Source organism: Myiozetetes cayanensis, unplaced genomic scaffold, assembly GCF_022539395.1.
Source record: "Myiozetetes cayanensis isolate MyiCay16 unplaced genomic scaffold, myiCay2020 scf16, whole genome shotgun sequence".
In the NCBI taxonomy this organism is placed as follows: Eukaryota; Metazoa; Chordata; class Aves; order Passeriformes; family Tyrannidae; genus Myiozetetes; species Myiozetetes cayanensis.
The window spans coordinates 15,264,376-15,279,596 of record NW_026087270.1 but is presented as its reverse complement, the minus strand read 5'-3'; the positions used below and the strand labels follow the sequence as shown (position 1 = coordinate 15,279,596).

General features: G+C 43.2%; 1 protein-coding gene across 3 annotated transcripts in view; it reads right to left on the bottom strand.

The window, feature by feature from the left end:
* MAF (MAF bZIP transcription factor) overlaps positions 1-15,221 on the bottom strand; it is a 185,173-nt gene that overhangs the window by 38,482 nt on the left and 131,470 nt on the right. The gene's annotated exons all lie outside the window — the stretch shown is intronic.

Here is a 15,221-nt window from a genome sequence, read left to right as displayed (position 1 = left end):
GTCACAAAGTCCAGTGCTCATGTTTTGAGACAGATTTTCTCCAAGATTTGGGGGACTAATCACCTCAATCTAAGTACAAAGGGAAATTTCAAAATAAACCTCCACAAATACATCCATACACAGTGCAAACTGAGAGCAGAGTAACCTTTGGAGACTATCAAGGCCCCAGTGTTAATTAAACACATTGCTCTGGTTTCTGGTCTAGAACTGCGTTTTTCAGCCTGTAAGATGCAAGTCACCTGGAGGTGTGAGCAGCACATGAGGCACAGAGCAACCTTCAGCCCTGGGAGCTTCTTCCCAAGGTGATGTCGGAATGGATTAATGAGGAATTAAAGCAAGACATGGCCTAGAGAGCCACTGGCTTGGCTCTGAAGACAAAAAGCCTCAGCCAGTCCATGTGCAGTACAAGTCTCTTTTAGGCTGTCCTCGGTGGAGGACAGTGGGAGAGAACAGCTCCAAGGCCAGGCAGGTGGAGGGGGTATCAGCAGACACACTTGGTCTGGGCTTCACTACCAGCCTTTTGTTTTCCACAGTGTTAGAACCCACCATTTAATATCCATATATACATATATATTATATGTGTGTGTGCTCATGGCTTAAAATTCTTTCAGAGATGGGATGAGGCAACATTATCTTTGAGAAAATGCAGATCCCAACTCAGTCTCCCAAAAGGAAAATTACTGACTTGAGCAATTCCTGGTAGTTATCCAAATAGCCTTGTCAAATTATTTAAATACCGCATTGTGATATTATTGAAGTTGGTACCAAGTTACTCTTGGCAGAAACAAGTGTTCACTGGCAGGTGCTGAGTAGATGAGCTGTTACTGCTCCAGCTCTCTGTGTCAGCAGCACAGGCTGGCTGCTGCCAGGGATTTTAACCAGGGAGCTCAGCAAAATGCCCTCCAAAGGGGTTACCTTTCCTAAGGGGCTCTGTGGGTGGGTTGCTTTTACCTCTCTGAGCCTGGTTGCTTATCTGCCATTACACTGGGGCTATGGAAGGTTTTTTGAGGGGTGGATGGGTGGGAAGTGTTGTATTGACACATTCAGCACAAAGCCCACACACTACAGAAGAGCCCACTCTTCTGTCTTAAAAGAAAAAAAAATTAGTATGGAAATCTCCAGGGAAGAAAATGGAATTTAGGAATTTACCTGCTCTGTATTAAAAGGAAGGGAGGAAAAAAAAAGACTAAGGCTTATGCATTTTTCATTATTTGGGACCCACTCTACCAATACATGCTTAATACTTTCATTTCTGCTATAATTTCAGTTGGAAAGTCGCTTAAAATGCAAGAGTCTAGCAGTGACTCACTCATGCAGTTTCAGAGAAAAATTTCACAGCACAGGATGTACAAAACTCTGTCTGTCCAGCCACAGTGTGAGGAGGGACAGGAGGAGAAGGAGAGACAGCAGTGGAAGAAGCTTCTTGGGTTCTTTGTCTTAGACTTTGAAATTCATCTCTCAGCTCAGGTTGGTCCCAGATTTCTTACATGGCACGGGATTATCCACCTTTCCCACCCCAGGGCAGCAGTCCCATGGAGTTCCTCTGTCTCCCCATTCCTGCAGGAAGTGGAGGGGGAGATGGAGAAATCCAGGGGTTACACACTGAACTGCTGCTTCCCCAGTGTTCCCAAGCAAATCCCAGACAAATGCTGTAACATCCTGCTATGTCAGGATGTATGGAGGTACGAGGTCAGGCCCTGCAAGCTTGGCCAGGTTGCTGTGATGTAGGACCTGTTAGATCATTTAGCCCCCCCATCCTTTAAGAAAACTCCTCCCCTCAAATATCTTTTCAAAGGTTTTGTCCAGTTGGGCTGCAAGTTGCCTCAAGTGATGGTTCTACCATACCTTCCCTGGGGAAACTCTACCTTCCTGTAACAACCTTCAGCTACAGACCATCTCCTGCTCTTCAGCCAACATTTGCTTTGGCTCAGTTTCATCCCATTGCTCTTAGTTACATCTTCACGTACCACATTGACATATTTAATATCATCCAACATTTTTGAGAGTTAAAATTTGTATTACCAAGACAAGCAAAAGGAAGTAAACAGAAGACAATTTTTTTTTTTTTTCTGGGGATGTTGCTTTCTATGGAGAAATCTATGCAGAACAAAGCCATGCTCAAGGAAAGAATGAGTAAACAGGCAAAATGTAATGACAATTTTGTCATTTGCAGTTAAACTAGGATGACAAGATTGTCACTTTTCTTCTGTCCACCTTTAGCCTTAGACTATTTATTTTAGTGTCACTGTGCAATAGATTTCACCGTAGGCTCCTGGAAAACTGCTATGGAACAAACTCTCTGCTGGACCAAATGGCTACAATTCCATAGACTTCTATATTTTCTAGCCAAAAATTTTCCTCTCCATTTCTATCCAAGGATGCCTGCTAGGTTACAGTAGACAGAACCTCTGCTCCTCTTGGAGCAGTGTACCAGCTCCCAGCTCCAGGACTTTCTCTTGTCACACAAATTAATTATTTCTACCCTTCAAAGTCCAAAAGTCTGAAATCCATATAATGCATTTAAATGCAATTCTACTGAAAGGGTCCAAATCCCTCTGCCAGAAAGTACTTTCTCTTTCTCCAGAAGCTCACAGAGAACATGCCTAGATTGTGCTTTAGTGAGGTGAATGCAGAGACAGACTTAAATTAATATGTCTGGGAATAAATTATTTCTAGAGTGTTTTGAGCCAGCATCACATGAGTAGATTACCATGAAGCACTATGGGAAGCAATAATTCATCTAAAAATCATAGTTTAAAACAGGCAAAAATCTATGAAAGCTGAGGATAACTATCCAGCCTCTTATTGTCAGTGGTGAAAAGAGCTTTGCAATCTGTAAAGTACCTTAGAAGCCCACTGTATTCACAAGATCCTGGTTTATTTTATTTGGCTGGTAGCACTGACAATTCAGAGCAGCTCACCAGCCAGCAAACACCCTCTAACAGCCTGGTAGGGCCAGAAATATCCATAACTATTCCCCACGGTGAGGAAAACAAATGGTACCCCATACCAGCTCTACCTCCAGCACTGGGAAAGTCATACAGTGATTTTGGGTTCCATGGCCAAAAGCAGCTTTCCTGGGTTGGGTCTTCCCCCAGGGCTTAGGCAGACCCCAGGAGGTGTGAACGGTGCTGCCTCCAAATTCAGGGGGTGAAATCGCACCAGCTGTACCCTTCTGCATCTTTCTTGGCCTTTGAAGGGAAACAGCAGGGTTGATGCCATGCCCACTTCTCTCTAAAACGTGTGCCAAGCTCCGTTAAACCAGCTCAGACATTTTAACCACAGCCAAGAGACCTTTCAGATTGTGTTACAGGGGGAAATAAACCACCAATGTTTCACTCTCACTGGCCCAATACCATTTATATTTAAGAAGCCATTATACGACTTTTGTCACTAAATAAACCACATAATTTTCTTCTAATTCAACACAATAAACTAAAGAGCTAAAAGAATCATGGTGAGAGAAAAAATAATTCTCTGCTGACTAAAGAAAAAATGGACTCTTGCAGCCTACCCAGTGCCTTAAATTTTCCTACTTGAAAGCACATAGCTGAGACTACAGAGGGATCTCATATTGTACATCAGCCCAGAGGTTTTATATTTAGCATTCTGTGCTCTCATCTCACTATGCCTCTGTACAAGTCTCTTTAAATCGTAGAATAAAAAAATTAAATAAATTATCTTTAGGTTCTGCACCTTGATCATACTTATTTCTTTCTTCTACACCACCATCTCCATTTTTCCCTAATTTGCCAACGGCTGTGAAACTTGAAAAAAAAGTGCCTTTTGCCTTTGCCCCCAGCAGACTGACATGGCTCAGCAAACGTGAGCAGTGCCCTGGGAGCTGCAAGGCACCATCCTGTACTCCACCACAGCAGCAACACCAATGTTCTTAACACCTCACCTGGAAAGTCCATCACAAGCTCCTCATTAACTAATGTACAAATTCGACGTGACAACAGCCGGCTCTGAGGCGTGAATGGTCAAGCTGGGGCATTGCAGAGACACAAAACCCGGACAGGACAAAGCTCAGCCACCTACACACAGTGATTTGAAGCCCCACAGGGTGTGAGGGGACGGGAGAGTGACTGTGTGGTTGGTGTGTGGTTAGTCTGTGGTTGCCCTCGGTCGGAGCGACACGGGGGGAGCAGAGTGGTGCATCTGCAGCACCTCTCCCCTTGCAGCAGTGCTCACACTCCACCAAGCAGGGGAAGACACTTCTCCCCCAGGTGTGAGGGCACCCTGGATGTGCCGTTGGGAGGGGAGATGGCAATATGTATGGCACACCGACTGTTTCTCCTGTGCCAGCTTTGTTAGCCATCATGGAAAAGGCATCAGCAACACGGCCTTCAGCGAGGGATGAACAAGCTCTCTGGAGGCCCTGGCAACATTCTTCTGTTGTCAGCCCGGGATGAAGCTCATTTCACTGCATCCTGAGTATGATTGTGACTGGAACAACGGCACCAAAGCAATCTGGAGTGCATCTCCAGGTGGCTGACAATACGTCCCTGCTTGCAGCGCAGACACGCACACAGAAAGAAGCCTTATCTGGTCTCATTCTGTCATCCCAAATCTGACCCTCTCTCAGCAGCCAGAAGTGACAAAACGAAATCTGACTTAGGTACCTGTATTCAGAGTTAAGTTTGACACCTCAATTCCTCTGAGATACAGAACTCAGGTATTTGGAAATGAGCCTAGGAAAATCAGCTGCTTTCTCCTAAGTGCCTACCAGGCACTAAGGAGACACTTTCCTTGTACCAAAGGAAAAGATACAGAATTCATGTTGAATACAAGCTATGAAAAAAAAAAAATCCCCAAACCAAAACCCAGACCTTTCTTACACATTGCACTTAGTCAGCAGGTCACTTTATACACCTGCAGACAAGGTCCAGCTCTGTGAAGATGTCTGGAAGGTGTCTAGAGCTGCAAAAGCCACTTAGTTTACTAAGACTTCTTCATTGGGTTTGGAAAGACATCTGTGCATCTGTTTGCATTAAACAGTCTAGCACTTGGAGAAATCTGTCCAAAGGTCCTGTTGCTGCTGCACTTGCTATAACATTTAGTGGTGCTCTCTATATATAAATACAAAATCCTAATATTTTCTACACAGTCCGGTACTACAGTACTCTGGAAATTACTCAAGATTAGTCTAAGGAAGACATGATGCCATATGTTGCTGTATTAAATGTCTGTGCTTTGTCATAGGAAATGTTTTCATACACTACTCTTACAGGGTTTCTGCAGCACTTCAGCTAATTTTCCCTATTCAGCAAAAATAAATTCCAAACAATACGATATCACTCTCTCACAGCTGTAATCATAACCTCGTACAACTTCAGTCTGAAGCAGTTTTTCCACTACAAGATTTTCCTATTTTATTTCTATAGTCCTTTTTAAGGATATAGGACTTGTTCTAATATTATGTAAAGAACCAAGCAACTGTTTGCTCAGCTATAGCAACAAGAAATAAGAAGAAGGTACACATGTCCAAAAAGATAATAGCTGACTATCAAACCAGTCCCAGAAATTAGTTGTGAAATGAAGTGGAATATGTGAATGGTTATGAAAAACAACTAAATTAATTTACATGGGTAAAATAAATGGTACATGAGAGACAACTGCCACAGCAGACTTATTCTCCTTATTCAGAATAAATGGGATTGGATATGCACATGCATGTGTGCATTTATGGGTATTTATGCGAGAGAGATTTATTAAAATGTTTAATGATATTGCCATGGTTGTATCACGTTACACACCGTGCTTTGCAGGCCTAATCCTGCTCACGTTAAAGTCAAGAACAGTTGACTAATTATCCCTCTGTAAGGCTCCAGAATATCCATGATGAATTCTAACAAATTACTAGAACCTCAGGGAAAGAAACAATGCTAATTAAGATGAACTTTAGGTGTAGGACCTAATTAATATGATCTTTACGTGAAATTTGTTCCAAATGAAGCAACTTTAAAAGTTATATGAATAAATGCCTTGGGCTGTGTAGCACTAAATAAGTCAAAAAATAAACAAACATGTTCCTTAAAATCAGCAAGTAACAAATCAAGATATTAACATGGGTGTGATGTGACTGCAGGACTTTGCTTCAGCAGAGATTTTCATTTGCTTTTGCTCTGAATGCCACTGTTGGAGAAATGACAAATGCAGAGGGTGGTTTCTGTTTCTGACTGGAAACACACAGAGATGCTGGGGGGGAAGAAAAAGTACAGCAAGAATACACAAGTGACTGTGTTTGGGGGGAAATATTGATTTCAAGATCTTGTCAAAAATAATGTGCCAGTCTATTAAAACCAGAACTTAAAACTATGTCTTTAGGAAACTTAGAAGTTTTTTTCCTGTTTCCAGGGAGGCTCAAGGAGGAGAAATTTGGGTTCCAAGTCAATTAAAGAAGGTGTAATAGTCCACATATTGATACAACTGCTTGTGCATCCATGTATGTGTACACATTTGTATGCCTCAGGCACAGGAGCTGAAAGCAGTGTACAGTCATATTTTGGAAACTGAGGAAGGAAAAGGAAATGAGTCTCAAAGTACTATTTCTGTTCTGTAGCACAACCCTTCTCACCTGGCTGTATGCAAAGAGTGTGGTTGGCCAATGCCATGTAGAGAACATCAGCTCCTAGCAGTGCCACAAGGCAGGACCATGAGCTTGTGAGCAAAAAGGCTCTGGGCACCTGTGCCTTCACCCAGTTGGGTAGTACTGGCTCAGCAACCTGTGGAAAATGAGCTCACAAATTAGGAGATGAAGTTCTGACAGGGACACTGGGAAAGGGACTTTTTTAGTTTCTGGGGACAAACAGTTACTGTAGAAATATTGCTCGGTGTTGCCTACAGCATCCCGACCTCCTCACAGCTGCAACTTCCCCATGAGGGGAAGTGCAGGGGCAGGCACTGACACCTCTGTTCTCTGGTGACCAGTGACAGGACCCCAGGGAATAGCATGAAGCTCTGTCAGGGGAGCTTTAGGTTTGGATATTAGGAAAAGGTTCTTCACCCAGAGGAAGTGGTCACAGCACCAACTCTGACAGAGTTCAAGGAGTGTTTGGACAACACTCTCAGGCACATGGTGGGATTCTTGGGGCTTGCCCTGTGCAGGGCCAGGAGTTGGACTCGATGATCCCTGTGGTTCCCTTCCAACCCAGAGTATTTTATGGTTCTGCAGGAATTATTTTCCTAACAAAACTGGACAAACCCTTTTTTCTTACCGTCCTGCTGCGTTCCCAATCTGAGGCTAAAAACTGAAACTCTTGTGAAGATCAGAGCAGAGCTCCAGACATTTCCTACAGCACCTAGGTGCCAGATGGACCTAACCCCCTGGCTGGAAACCAGAATCTAGGGATGAATCCTGATCCCATCGAAACCACTGGCAAGAGTCCCATGGTTCTAGTAAGGTCACTCTCTGCTCTTTGCTCCAGCAGAGCTTTGGGGAGATCCTTCCACACAGGAAATTTTTTTTCTGAATGAAACTTAGTGGAGAGAGTATTGACTTGTCCAAATTAGAACAAAGATGGCAACAATGGAGAAAAAAAATTAGCCCATGGGGAAACAAAATAAGAATTTATAATTACTCTGTTCTGAGCAGATATAATAAAAATATCAGATGCAAAATATGGACATACATTAGTGTTTTGGCTTTGTCTGCTACACTGGAATTCCTCACATGCTGACCTCTTGCCCTCCTTCTACTTCTATTTTTCTCTTTCACCACTCCATGAGAAAAAGGGGGGAGAGGAGAAAGAGACAGAGACACAGAGAGAAAAGGAAAAGAAATGGGCAAGAGAAAGCAGATTTAAGTAAAGACAGCAAAAGAAAGAGAAGGAATGAAAGAAGAAAGAGTGAAAGAGAGAAACAGAACAAAAGCTAATGAGTGAACAGGAGAAAGAAAAAAAAAAGAGGGAAATCAATGCACTGCCAGTCGTTTTTTTAGGGTTTGTGAAAGTTATGGGGCCCTACATGAAGAAGGCATTGCATTTTTTGATCTGCAGCCAGTTCCTTAATGAAATAGGAGGGCAGGAGAGAGGCTAATGTGATTCAGCATCTAAAAGCAAGCAGTTGCATCAATAATCTTTAGCACTGGCACTTGTGCTAAGACAAAACATAACAGAGTTTAGAAGACAAGTTGTCAGTGTGATTTGGGGGCCTTTCAGTTATTCAATATAACTCCATTAGGTTTTGGAAGCGTAAACAGGTAGCAGGGTTTTGTGCAAGAAATACTCTTAAACCAGTATGTAATTAAAACTGAGCTCTGTGGAGAATAATTCTACTACATATTACTAGAGGTGACCTCTATTTTATCAGTCTCCAGTGAATAACACTATTTGTTTTACCTTTACCCACGTTCAGTCTAACAAACATGATCAGGAAGCAACAGCCTGAAGAACTGAGCAGGGCACACTTGAGCTGGGGTGTCTGTGCTCTGTGCCAAGCTCTCACCTCTCTGCTAAACCAGCTTTAGGAGAGGAATGCACTCATTTTCCCTGCTGCCCAGCTTCTACCTCACTTCTCTGCAGAAGCTGTTTTTATATTAAAAAAAAATTCTGCAGAAATTTTTTACATTTTTTTTTAATGTACAAAAGTTTTCTGTAAATTAGGTTAAAGGAAAGCTTTTTTTTCCTCCCTTCAGACAGAATAGTTCATAGAACTCAAACTGACCTTTATGATTAAGCTTTACAAATCTGCCAGTGCAAGGAATTTGGGTAGGATGAATTTCCCACCAATGAAGATGTCTCACTTCAAGTTAGTCTATGCATGACTTGATTCCCACTTAAATCTCTCACACAGAGCTCAAGAGCACTGGAGGTGTACATAGAGAGCCTTGTGAGGGTCTCCTGCAGGAGAGAAGCTCACTCTGAGGGCTCTGACTGATGTAGAACACTGAGAGAAAAGGTCATAGCCTTCAAGAAGGTGCTCAGGAGTACAAACTGTTAGACCGTGAGCCAATTACATTGGTTTTGCAAAAACCTTTCACATTAGATACTGAGCTTAAACACCTCTGAGTGCTGGTCACTGGGCAAAATGGGCTTTTCAACAAGAGCATCCAAAAAAACCTCACCTGTTCTTACAAGAGCACCTTTTCACTGCAGAAGGAACACAGGTATGAAGAGGACCTGGTCCATAAACACCAGAATTTGAGAGAGAAAATTAGTCTGAGCTGGGCAAAGGTTATAATATCAAATATCTCAGCAAAGCCAGTATCATTATTGAACAAGTTGAGCAGCAAAATTATCCACAAGGAAGATGCCAAAAGAAGAACAAGTGCTGGAGTCACAGCATCATGAATCTTGGTTTCCCACTTAACCACATGAGTCAGTGTAGTCCCTTGGAAACGAGCTCCCAACACCAATCTCTGGCCAGCACTTCCCACAGGCCAGCTGAAGTCTGTTATGTGTAATTTTGTTTTTATTTTACCTCTTCAGATCTCAGGACATTTTCTTGCTCATGATGTAAACCACCCATATGTAAAAGTGACTCCATGGTTAAGACAATAATTAATTTTGCTGAAGTGATATAGAAAGATCTCAGGAAAGAGAATGGTGAGAACCACCAGGAAAAGCTGATTTTGCAACATTATTTATTTTCCCCATTTGTCTTAAATAAATCATTTTGTTCACTGCTCTACATCCCTATTTATATTAAAATAACACAATAAGCTAATTCTAAATTAAAGGAAAACAAATCAGCTAGTGAGACACTGAAAGGCAATGTGAATTAGTTTGCATCCCTCACCTCTAGCCCTTCTATTTGATGACTTTCTCCATTTCTTGCCATTAATGTAGTTTTAGTTTAGTTTCTCCTGGTCTCCTAACACAGAACTGCTGTCTGCCTTCTTCATTAATCTTCACAAATTTCAAGAAATACAATGGCCTGTCCTCTGCCCTGCAGGGCAGGGGCAGTTTAAGAGGGCAAATGTTTTGGGGAGTCAGTCTCGAATGCCTGACCTGTGTCTTACTGCACCGTGGTGGAGCCCAGGGTAGCGATGGGAGGGCAGCGGTTCTTTTAACCCTCCCTTCTGGTTTGTCTTTTTAAGCTGTACTATTTGTTCCAAGTGCTCTTAAGGTCCCAGGGATGGCTAAATAATTTTGCCTGTGCAAGGGAAAAGGATGCAAGGATTCATCCATGATATTTGGATAAGGAAGGGTGTCACCATCAGATGCCTGTCAGTACCTATTTGGTGCAATGCACCTGCACCTCCAGCTCTCCTCAAGCTCCTGGCCAGGGGCACGAGGAAAGCACTGCAAAAAAAAGTTTCAGAGATTGTCAGACTTTGCAATTTGAGGCTTTTATCTTAGGAAAAAAAAAGAAAGAAAGAAGAAAAAAGGCACAGCTTGCAGCTTGGTACTACTGGAGAAAATTATACAGCAATTAATAACAATTTACAAGGCAGCACAGCATGTGCTAATAGGTATAAGGAGCAGTGTAAACAAGCATGGAAATCATCACAAATTGAGCAAAAATTTCCACAGTGCAGTGCTCAGTGTCCCTAGGCAAATAAGTTTCTTCCATACTTCATCTGGAAAAATACCCTCCCATAAAAAAAGACCACATGAGTTAAGGTGCATGGTCCAAGACCTAAACAGAAAACAACCAAACTCTGTCCCCAGGTTTATCAGGAATAGCTTTAGGGGTCTCTTCCCTGGCCATTGGATGAAGTTCCCTTCTGGACCACTTCTTTCCATTTGGGTGATGCGACTCAATGTAAGGAAAACAAAGAGAATTGAGTTGAAGCTTATGGAAAGCTGACTCTCTTTGGAGAGAGCCAAAGTGGTAATAAAAACTGTTCTAATGATTTGATCAGCAAAACGAACTAAAAGCAAAGTTTGGAATTAATGAGAGCTCTGGATCAAAACTGTGGATGATTTTCCTCTCATTAGTGGTTTTTATCATCAGATGTTAGCATTGTTTGAATGAAATTCATTCAAAGACCTCAAATAAAAGCAGTATTTGGTAAAAGAAACTGTGATTTGGGTCTATTAACAAACAGAACATCTTGCTAAATAATTCCTTTATGCACTATTCAGTAATGATGTAAAGCTGGTGCCTTTCTGCTGCCTCAGTGAAACAGCCTTCAGAAAGATCATTAAACCGGCTTTTTGTGAGACAAGCTAAAGAGAACGACTGAAGCGTCTGTTATAAGTTTATATTTGTATTCAACTCAATTAGGCCTTAGGACACAGATGAAAGCACAGAGCAGTTCCCTCCGAGGCCGTTTCCAACAGTTAACTTTTCCAAAGGAGCTCCTCTGAAAGCTGCTTCGGAGGGAGGCCGCGGCTTTCCAAGAAGCGTTGCATCACCGGGGCCTGGACCCGACCGATGGGTGGGAGGGGGAGACGCTCGTAAAAATATCAAACAGCTGATCCGCGTGGATCGCGGCCAGCGCTGCCGCCGGGGCCGCGCAGCTCGCTGTGGAAGGAATTTCGGCACAAACGAAGCCACCGCAAATAACAACAAACCCTCCTCCTCTTCTTCTCCCCTCTCTGCAGCTCGGGAATCCTTCTCCTGGCTTTATTTTTTTTCGCTTTCCAGCGGGGCCCCACGCTGGGGCCCTTGCCAGCTGGCTGTGGCCTGACAAAGCCGCTCGGGAGCAGCATCACCACCGCTCCGCAGGGCTCTCACCCGGGACAGATGCCTGGTGGGCACGGCCCAGGCAGCCCAGTTGCCTCCAGTCCCAGCTGCACTGCCGGATTCCTGAGGAGGTTCTGCTGGCAGAAAGATTGATTCTGTACCTGCTCCTGGGGCTGGATGGCTGGGAGAGGTTTTATCTCTCACAAGAGGTCTCTGGAAGGAGCCAGGGATGGTGGCAGTGGGCTGTGGAGGAGCCCAGGCTCACATGGGCACCCCTGGCACTGCAGAGTGCTCCATCCCCAACAACTTCTCCCACGTGCCTTTCATTCCAGCCCCATAGCTGGCATCACTGAGAGATTTTTTTTGTGTCACACTGGAAACCCCCCCTAACCGATCCAGTTCAAGCAGACCAACCTCCTCCAAGAGAAACGTGTTCTGTCAGAAACGTTTCACCTGCTCACTAAGTACATCCACTACACAGGGCCTTTTTATAATGTGCTAATTTATTTTTAGAAACAGCTTTATATCGCAGAGCACCCTGAGTGCCTTTGGCAACTTCAGGTACTTCAGAAATAAATGTATTATTATTCCTCTTTAGAGATTTAAACTGTATGTTAAGTGGTTAAAAGTAGCCATTACATGGTTGGTGGCTTTTCCTTTTATTGGTTTTCCCAATGGCAATTTTAATGCTGAATTTTATTATTTTTTATTAATTTTATTATTTATTTATATTACAGCACTTAGATTCTTAATTTAGGAAGAATCAGCTCCAAAAAGAGAAGCTGGGTGCCTGACTGGCAAATGAGGTGCCTAAGGCCAAAGCTGGGAGCCTGAAAGCTCCTGAGCTCTCCAGGCATTAAAATAAATTTCTGACCTAACTCTTCCTAGTCATCTCCAGTTCTCCTGCTCCTCCCTGAAAGACTCACAGCCCTCCTGTACTGAGCACTTTGGCAGAAACAGGACCTTCCATTGCCTGGGTTTCCAGAGGAGCTTAATCTGCATGGCATTTTTCAAATTGTACTTGATATACCCACCAAGTCACAAACAAACTACTGGTTCCTTCTCCTCAACGAAGGCTCGTGGTGCACCAAACCATGGTTAAAAGTTTCATGTGGCGTGTAGGCAGGCCAGATTCATCGCCCTGCTCTGGAAGAATGTGTCCCACGTCTCAAGAAGACACTCTCTACACCACATCCCAGCTTTGCTAGGTGGCTTCTCTGTGTGGAAGAATTCAAGATTCATTAACCTAAAACCAAAGCCCCAGAAAACACTCCTCGTGCAGATCAGTGGCTGAAGAGGGGAAGCCAAAGCACAGGCTCTAGGATCAAAGATCCTCCTTTTCTGGGGAAAGACAAGATACTGTCCTGTCAGCACTGGGAATGAACGACATCCCTGAAACTCTCAGTAAGGCACCTACACCTTAGAGACATCAACAGATGAAAACCTACTCAATTGTCATGATGATCTTCTAGGTGAAACTCCAGCTAACTGCTGATGGTATCTTCAAGTGACTCCTCTCCAAAGTGCACCTGGGCTCAGATCCCCTTTTGCTCTGTGCCCCTTTATGCTAAGGCAGCCCAACTTCAGGCTCTCAATTTCCATCCCAGGAGCCAGGCTTATAAAACGTGCACCTCACTTTACAACATTTAGCTTCGTGAACCAAAGAAGTTTTCATGGTGTTTAAAAGGCAGTTTGGAAAAGTTCTCTGTCTGGGAAGGACTGAGCAAACTTTCTCAACTCAGGCATCTGGAACTGAATTTTGCAGCTCCTGGGTCTGTCCAGCCACCCAACCCCATAGGAAAACAAAGGTCACGTGGCAACTTAGCACATGCTCTGCTGGCATTGCTGTGGTGGTTTAGGTGAAAGATTTCTTCATGTAACTTCAGAGGAGCAAGTGACTCAGACTGTGAAGACTGACCATCATGCTAGTTTTTCACACAAAAAGGTAAGCCTTTCTCTTCTTTTGAGCTCAAGACCTAACTGTTATTATTTAGCATGTTCTTCAGTTTTAAGAGTTACCAATTACTAACTTTCCTCATGAAACCCATCAGTCAGTGTGAACAGAAAAAAAGCCAGCTGATTGGATCTGATGGACTGCTGCATGGAGATCTAGTCTGTGTCACTAAAATGCCTGTTCATCCAATCAACCAAATTACTAAAGAGAACTCCAGCCAAGAGCAACACTTAGTGGGCTGCCACTGCCAAGAGGTCAGTGCACCAGAGATACAGTCTCTGCAAAGCTGGAAGTTTCTTCTGAGTCTCTTTGAAGAGTGTGGAAAGATGTGCTTCCTACCTGCTCACAGAGCAATACTTCAACCTGAGTTCAGTACCCATAGGATTTATATATATATATATACACACAGGTTTTTATCTGCAGTCACGTACTCCAGCGGCAAATAAGGTTGATGAGCAAAGTCTGTTATTATACTTATCATTATAAACTGTTATAATTGCACTAGTATAATTAAAGGATAAATGACAAGATTCACAAGAAGGCAGAGAGCCAGAAACAGAAGACGCTTTCCGAAACCATGGTCAGCTGCTCCACACTGCAGGCTGACAAAGCCCCTGAGCACTGACAGCCAAACAGGGAGCAGGGAACAAAAAGGTCTCAAGATTGGTCTCATCAGTGATCAGAAAAAATCAACAGTAGTCTCTCCACTGGTTTTGACAGGTGCTGGCTGGGATGTTATATGCAAAGTCCCTGGTACTCCGTTAAGACAAAAACTTAATTCCATTCAAAGCTTTATTAGCATCAAAATTTCATAAAGACTACAGAATTTGATCTGAAAAGTTTAATTTGTTGAAAATCTGGCAGCCTGGATAGAAATTCTGGGCACCTGGCTCGAGAATTGCTCAGTTTTCTCCAGTTTCATCCACGGTGCCATTATTTATTTAGTTCTGCAAGTTTTTAGAGGAATGCTGCAATGTGAAACATATCACTTGCAGAGAGCCCCAGTTTTGGCAGCCCTAACAAAACTAATGCCAACTCAATGCAAATCTCTCTCTGCTTGTTTGCATGTATTATAACAGCAAGAAATACATTTTCTTAGAGGCATAATGAAAAAAAAAGACCAACATCAATGTCCCTATACAGAAAACCTGATAGCTGTGTTTTTTTCCCCATGTTATTTCAGACAATTATTTGTAAAGTGGCTGTCAATATTGTCTACTCAAGTTGGTGCCAGCAATGTTGAGTTATCCAGCAGGAATTACCTGCTTGATTTTTCAAATGTCATTAAACACACGTGCCCTCCACTGGGTTTGGTATGTTCTCTGAAAAAAAAAACGTTCTTTCAAACATTCACCGTGTTAGAGAGCAAAGAGTGCACCACTGCATGGCTTTAATGACTTGAAGACGTCAAATGCATTTTGGAAGCTGCCCTACACGCAACGAAAAAGGATTGGGGTGGTCCCGAAGCAGAGGGGTTCTCACAGTCCTGCAAGCTGTTAAATCTTTGAGGCGATCCAGTTTCTCCAGCAGGTTTCTACATCTGGTCTGGCTTTGTTTTTATTAACCACCAGTTCAGTTAAACAACAATGTCCCATCAAGTCCTCAGTCAGATGCTGCCTCAGTGTGGGGTTCTGGCCATGCTCTGCAGCGCAGTGCAGGATGGCACTGCCTGTGCCTGCTGAGCAGGTGG